Source organism: Mastomys coucha, chromosome X (genome assembly GCF_008632895.1).
Source record: "Mastomys coucha isolate ucsf_1 chromosome X, UCSF_Mcou_1, whole genome shotgun sequence".
NCBI lineage: Eukaryota > Metazoa > Chordata > Mammalia > Rodentia > Muridae > Mastomys > Mastomys coucha.
This window is the reverse complement of record NC_045030.1, coordinates 157,788,834-157,795,711: the sequence shown is the minus strand read 5'-3', so window position 1 is coordinate 157,795,711 and position 6,878 is coordinate 157,788,834. Positions and strand designations below refer to the sequence as shown.

The following is a 6,878-nucleotide window of genomic DNA, read 5'->3' as shown; positions in this document are numbered from 1 at the left end:
AAAAAAAAATAAAAAAAGAAAAACTTTCAATTAAAAAACATACAAATAAAAAAAAGAATGTGATTTAATTCTATTTACTTAAGATATGTTTTTAAATGTTAACAAATCCAGATAAATTGAAATCATGTAACTTTTCTCATCATAATTCAATAAAAGTTTAAAAAAAGAAAAAAATCTTGGTGAAAGGCAGAATTTTAGGAAAAAAAAAAAAGAAAAGAAAATAAGCCTTGTGATTTCTGAAGGGATGGGGTCAATTAAAAGATCCAAAGCTACAATACCCTAAGATGAGATGACTTGTCCTTCATTATGGACGTTCAAGAGCTTTACTTAATAACATCTAGCTACAAAGAAAAAAAAAGAAACTGACTTACTTTCCTTATATTTTATCCTGCTCCCATTCCTGAAAGTCTTTTTTTCAAATCTACCCATTTTCCTTGCATGCTGAGTAAAATTTCTGGCATGTGTATCAAGATTCTGTAACAATCATTTTTTATAAACCCAGCCACTCAGGCAAGTTGAATCGCAGACTCCCTAACTACCTTCCACCTGTTCCTAGATCTCCTGAAGAAAAATATCCCTTCCTCTTCAAACCCAAAAGCCCAATCTTAGGATGACTCTCTTCAAACAAAACTTCTGACTCTCCGTGTAACTTCCAGCCACCTTCTTAACTGCCATGACCTACCTCCAATAAAAAGATGTGGTGAAGGGGCACATCTATTGTCAAATATATGGCTTACCAACGTCTATGATTACTCAAACTTCAAGCACACGGTAGTGTTCTATCCCCATACTGTGGAAAAGTCACTAGCTACAACTTGTAGCTTAAGGGAGCCCCCTGCTGACTCAAACGATGTGTGTCATGCTTCTAGTTCTCAACCTGGGTGTTGCAATCCCTTTGGGGTCGAATTACCCTTTCATGAGAGTTATCTATCAGATATCCTGCTTATCAAATATTTACACTAGGACTCATAACAATAGCAAAATTACATTTATGAAGTAGTAACCTAAATAATTTTATGGCTGTGGGTTGCCACAACATGAAGAACTACATTAAAGGGTTACAAAGGCTGAGAACCACTGGATTACAGTCAGGCTTCACTAAACTAGATGCAGGCCTTGCTAATAGATGCATTGATGAATATGTATGTCTTTTTGGCACAAGAGTGGTGCCTGTGCTTAAGGACCTAGTGTCTTGAGACAAGGTGTCATCTGGTCATAAAGGGGCCAACTCTGTTGTGAAGAAGAGGAGTTATCCCACCTGGTTCTGTCTATAGTTAAAAGGTATCATGGGAGGTACCTACAAATGAAGTGCCTGAATTTCCTTTTTATTCATATAATCCTCAGGAAGTTTGGGGTTCACCCTCTTGGAGTGAAACAGGTGCTCTTAGCTGTTGAGCTGTCTCTCCAGCTAGAAATTGTGCTTTAATAAGTTCTTATTCTTACATCTGCCCATGTCCATATTTTCTACCTTAAAATTCTAGGAAAATAATCTGTAATATGTTAATCATTTATTATTATAGTACAATGTGCATGAGGTGGACAGAAAATTTCATTGAGAAATTTATCTGTTTCTAAAGGATATTTCAATTGAACTACTACTTTTCCCAATGTGACCTATGTTTGTTGTCATAGACCAGGTTTTAATTCTAAAGCTGTTCTGGGCATCATTGGATCAGATGGCCCTAAATGATCTCCTTTATGGCTTTAGGAAGCACAATAAATAATCTTAACTCTCTAGATACAACTAACTTGATCCGTTTCCTCACAATACCAGAAGGTTGGAGAAACAAGAGCATTACTTTACAGTTTCAGGTAGGAAAATTTGAGTCCCTGGCCCCAGACAGCATCAATTCCTACAGTAAGTTAAGCAGCAGCCCTGACTACTACCCAACAGATGGCAGTAGCGCTCAGAGCCTTAACCAAAAATTACTTAACATTTTGGAAGGACCCAGTAGACAAAAATTACCCTCAACCGAGAACCCCTGACAGAGAATACTCTACCAAAAGCTAAGCTTCTGAGCTTAAGATGCTTTTACTTTAGGCACAATTGTGCCAATCTGGGGGTTTCTGGATGTAGCGGCCCCCATGAAGTCACAACTAGAGACCAATCTGGCTTGGCTTTCATGCCTTCCCTAGTAAAGGCTCAAGCTTTAGATTAGATTCCATCACATGCCTCAGGCCCCATTCCACCCCTACATATACAATTTCTAAATCTGTTTGGAGTACTCACTGTTTCTATTACATACCTTCTACCTTTACCTCCACTGTTTATAGAATCAGTTTTATTCTTAAGGCTCTACGAAATTGTGAAGTTTTTGTTTGTTTTGGTTTGATTTTTGCAGCTTGAGGACAACTTCATTATAGTATACAAGAAAGATACCCCAGGAAAAGCAAGCTATAAATGATGGCAGCTGCTACAAGGGGAAGAGGGGAGAAGAGGAGAAAACGTAAAATAAAATAAAAAGCCATGGCCCTTGAGTTAAGCCAGCATAGAGGTTAGCCATGCAACAGTAGGCAGCCACGTGGTGAGGAGGGGGGCTTTAGAGGAAGAATAAGGGAATCTAAAGGGTTAGGGAATGCATGCTTAGGAAAGAAATACAATGAAGCAAAGAAAAGGTACATTTTCCTGAGTAATTCAGAAAAGGGGACAGGCTTACAGAGCAATGTAGCTAGCTATGTTCCATTAGGAGCTAAAACACTGGGAGGAACAACAAATAAAAAAACCTATAGTATCTCACTAAACAGAAAATTATCCCACCTCTCTAACATGTCTTAGGGCAGTGCTGCATTTCAGAGAAGTAGGTCCTTAGCCAGTTCATTGACCCTGGCTAGACAGCTCTCCACTCAGGGAAAAGGTTCTATTTTCTTGGCCCCATATTTTCTCTAATTTTTTATTGCTTATACCCCAACATTGTCCCCTCTGAAGTGGTAACTCTAGAGTCATTTGGAGATGGACTGAAATCGGGGTACATATATAAGTCATTTTCACCATGACAATCTGGAGATTCTGTTCCAAAGTGGCCACCAGAGGGGATCAGTGTCTGGAGTGGAGTTCTAGTCCCATACCCACCCACACACCCACCCACAAGTATAGTTATAGCCTCTCGGCAGGGGTACTCACTGGGGAGTTGGGAAACCTGGGCTCTATTCTGGTATTTCTGGCCAGAGAACCAAGAACATTTCTAAAATTGCTGCTTTGTGGTCCCTGCCATGTTCAGTTTCTACTGTTCTCATCATTGCCCTGCTGATGAGGACACCCTTCCTGGAAGGCCAAGGTTTAATTGAAACCTCTCACATATTTCTGATAGCAGTGACAGTTTCTTCCTCACTTGGACCATAAAGCTTCTCCAAATGGAGCTCTCTCATTTCTCCTTAGCCATTTCCTAAGTTCTGTGTAAACCTAAAGACCTCGACCCCCACATCTAAACTCATGTATGCACATGCACAAACATACACAATTAAGTTATGCTTTTACTTTGGCCTTCTTTTCTATTCGTGGGATGCTATAATGGTACCCACATAACACAGTTATTAGAGAAATCTACCCAAAGAAGAGGGTCAACTTCCTCATTACACACTGCCTGATATTAGTAGCTTATCTGACTAACTAGAATAGGACACAATTTAGCTACATTTTATCTGGACAGAGGAGAACCAAGTCACTCAGTAACATTCATTGGAAGTAAAGTTACCAGTTTCTTACACGTCCAGCCAGAGATGATCTAGGCCTATGCAAGAACCCCAGCTAACTGTTCTGATGTGTGCCTTTTCTCTGTCAGCACCATCGGCTTTAGGTACAATACTTTGATGTTCTTAGTATGTTGGTATCAAAGGGCATCTTAGAGTGGGGATTGATTTTGCTACCTTCCTATAATCCTTTAGCTTCACCACAAGCAATACCAAGTCAACATATGTTAAAATCTACATGCTTGCCTGTAATGGCAACTTTAGGACAAATCCTGAGCTCCTGCTTGCCTCAATTCAAATCACTAATCAAAAGTATATATGCCCCTTTGGTGTTTTCTTCTACTAATGCATTATCTCTATATAATTTTCCTTCCTCCTTTTCAATATCTACAATTCTTATTAATAACCTCAAAGCTCCCAGACTGTATTAAGTCATCATAGTTCTTACAGGCAGTCTTCCCCTGCCCCATGTCCAGCGAATACAGCTGATATCTCCCTGTTAGAAGCACCATAAAATACTCATTGAACAATGGACAGTCTCTGTGATTATTGAGGAAGTTATCATTTCCCAGTTTTCCCAAAATATTTTTCTTTGGCTTTTTGAGAGACAGTCTCATACACCAGGCTGGCCTATAACTTTCTACTGTAGCTTAAGGATAACTTTGAATATCTATCGCCTGCCTCCTCCTCCTCCCAAGTGCTGGGATTTCAGGTGTGTGACACCATGCCTGGCTCAAAATGTTTTCTTTCCTTGCCAAATTTGGTGTTGTTTTTAATCAAGTTTTTCTTTCCAACTGGGATATAGCCATCTTGGAATGGTTTATGTTAGAAAATGATTCTCAACATGCTTTAAGAAACAAGCTGTGTGGAGACAAGAGGTCTGAAGTCAGTAGTAAGTTTGTTAAGTGTGAATCACTAGAGCCTTTCCCTTCCTCTCCAGGATATTGTTCAGACATCGCCTGCAAATGCTGCTGGCTACTAACCAGGAATTATGATGGGCACACCCTTGGAAACAGGGTGGTTTTGTTCTAACAAAAACCAAGGAACCTGCTGAGGCCTGTCATGAAACTGTAAGATATACTTCTCTAACTAAGAATGACATGGACAGCATCCCTTAATATGTCCCTGTGAAGCAGATCTGGTGGTTGACTCCTAACTTTTTTTTTTTTAATTCTAACTTCAAAAATCTTATAGATAGATAGATAGATAGATAGATAGATAGATAGATAGATATTCACATTGGTTCTGCTCCTTTAGGGAATCCTGATTAATAATACACTTCCTCATGTGGTTGCTGAGAACCAAATCTGGGTCCTCTGCAAGAGCAGCAAATGCTCACAACTTCCTAGCCATCTTCTCAGCTCATATAATATACTTTAAACAAAACTGACACACTACCTCCATTTGCCCAGGACTGAGGAGTACCCAGAAACATAAGGTTTCCAGTCCCCAAACCTGGAAAGTCTTGATTCTATCATTTAAAGGTAATTTTGAAATGTACAAAACCCATTTTCCGTGGGGTAGTTGAAAAACTCAAGAGTGCACACACTATAAGTACTTCCTCTTTTTAGCTAAGCTTTGGAAAGGCTTGCGTGATCGTCATACCATCCACGGTTTCTGATAATTATAGTTGCCCTAGGCAAATTTAATTTAATTGATGAATCCGGACCAGAAATGGGATAAGTGCTCCATCTTTCTACTGTCTACCACTTGAGTCTTTTGAAAAATCTTTCCCAGAAATTTGGATTCCGGGCAGGAAATTGTTTTGTAACCACTAGTTGTGCCTCTTTCTGCAGGATATGCCTTTTCTTGGCTTTTTAAGGCAAGTTTTAAAAATATTTTGTTAGTGTGTATTAATTCTACATGATAATGGGTTTCATCACTTTGAAAATGTATTTGATTAGATCAGCAATAGGAGGAGAAGCCCTCGGCCCTGTGAAGTTTCTGTGCCCCAGTGTAGGGGAATGCCAGGGCCAGAAAGTGGGAGAGGGCGGGGTGGCAGGCATGGGGAAGTGGGAGGCAACAGGGGTTTGTTTTGGTTGTTTTTGTTTGTTTCTTTGTTTTTTGGAGGGGAAACTGGGAAAGGAGAAATTTACATGTAAATAAAGATAATATCTAATAAAAAAATAGTAAAAAAAACACATTTGCATATTTTCTTCAGTGATCTACTTGGATGCTACTGAACTAGTGAACGGCTTTAGTCTAAATGCAAGCCAGCACTTGCATGATAGGAGCTCATGTGATCAATAATAAACCAAGTATCTGATAAATCAAAAAAAAAAAAAAAAAAAAAAGAAAGAAAATGTATTTGATTCAGTCCCTCATCCTCTCCCCGGTCTTGCTAATCCCCTTCCTTCTTCCCAACTAGTCACTACTGCTTTCATGGAGGCTATTTTTTTTTCTTTTAATGGTTCAATTCAGTTTCCTTTGGATTGCTGAAAGAAAAATGGCCAGGCAAGCCTTCAAACAACAATAAAATAGAGATCCACATAAACCTAAGAGTTTTAAGGCTGATTAAATATTAACTAGGTAAAGTCAAGTTTTAGTACTCTTATGTGTCTCATAGAATCTTAATACTTCCGGTGTGGACAGTGACCTGGACCAGCATTTCTTTACATTTCATTGCATATGTTGCTTTCGTTGTGGTGGTGTCCTTAAGGACAGTTTCAGATCAAATAGCTCTGAGATGGAGTCTGAATACTCCAGGAGACAGCATTGCTGGGTCATGGACCCCACGAGAGGCTATCAGAATTTTATAGGATGGTATTCTCCAGTGAGCTCATGTTCAAATATATTCATTATATTTTATACTCATGTATTAGCAATCATTTTCATTTAAAAAATAATAATGAACTCCAGAGTAGTACTATTTTAAGTACTATGTAAGTACTGATCCTGGTGGCATATCCATTATGTGAATATTACTTGAGCATAAGAAAGTTACCTGGATATGGGAACTTAACTCATCTTGCATAGGCAATTGTACTGATGGTCAAAAACTTCCTTTGTTCTGTCACAAGAATCTATGTTGTACCCAAAGGCTTACATTTTGAGGCATATAAAGCAAACATCACCCTTCTTGTCACCGTTACAAACTCCAATCACTAAAAAGGATTTGGTTTCCTTAATGCACAAAGAACTTCTATGAAACACCAATCAGAGTTACCATGGTGATATATGAGGGCATCCAT

The 6,878-nt window shown here is 38.9% G+C and overlaps 1 protein-coding gene across 1 annotated transcript in view; it reads right to left on the bottom strand.

Annotated features, from left to right (window-relative positions):
- Pir (pirin) overlaps positions 1 to 6,878 on the bottom strand; it is a 95,425-nt gene that overhangs the window by 75,767 nt on the left and 12,780 nt on the right. The window lies entirely within an intron of this gene.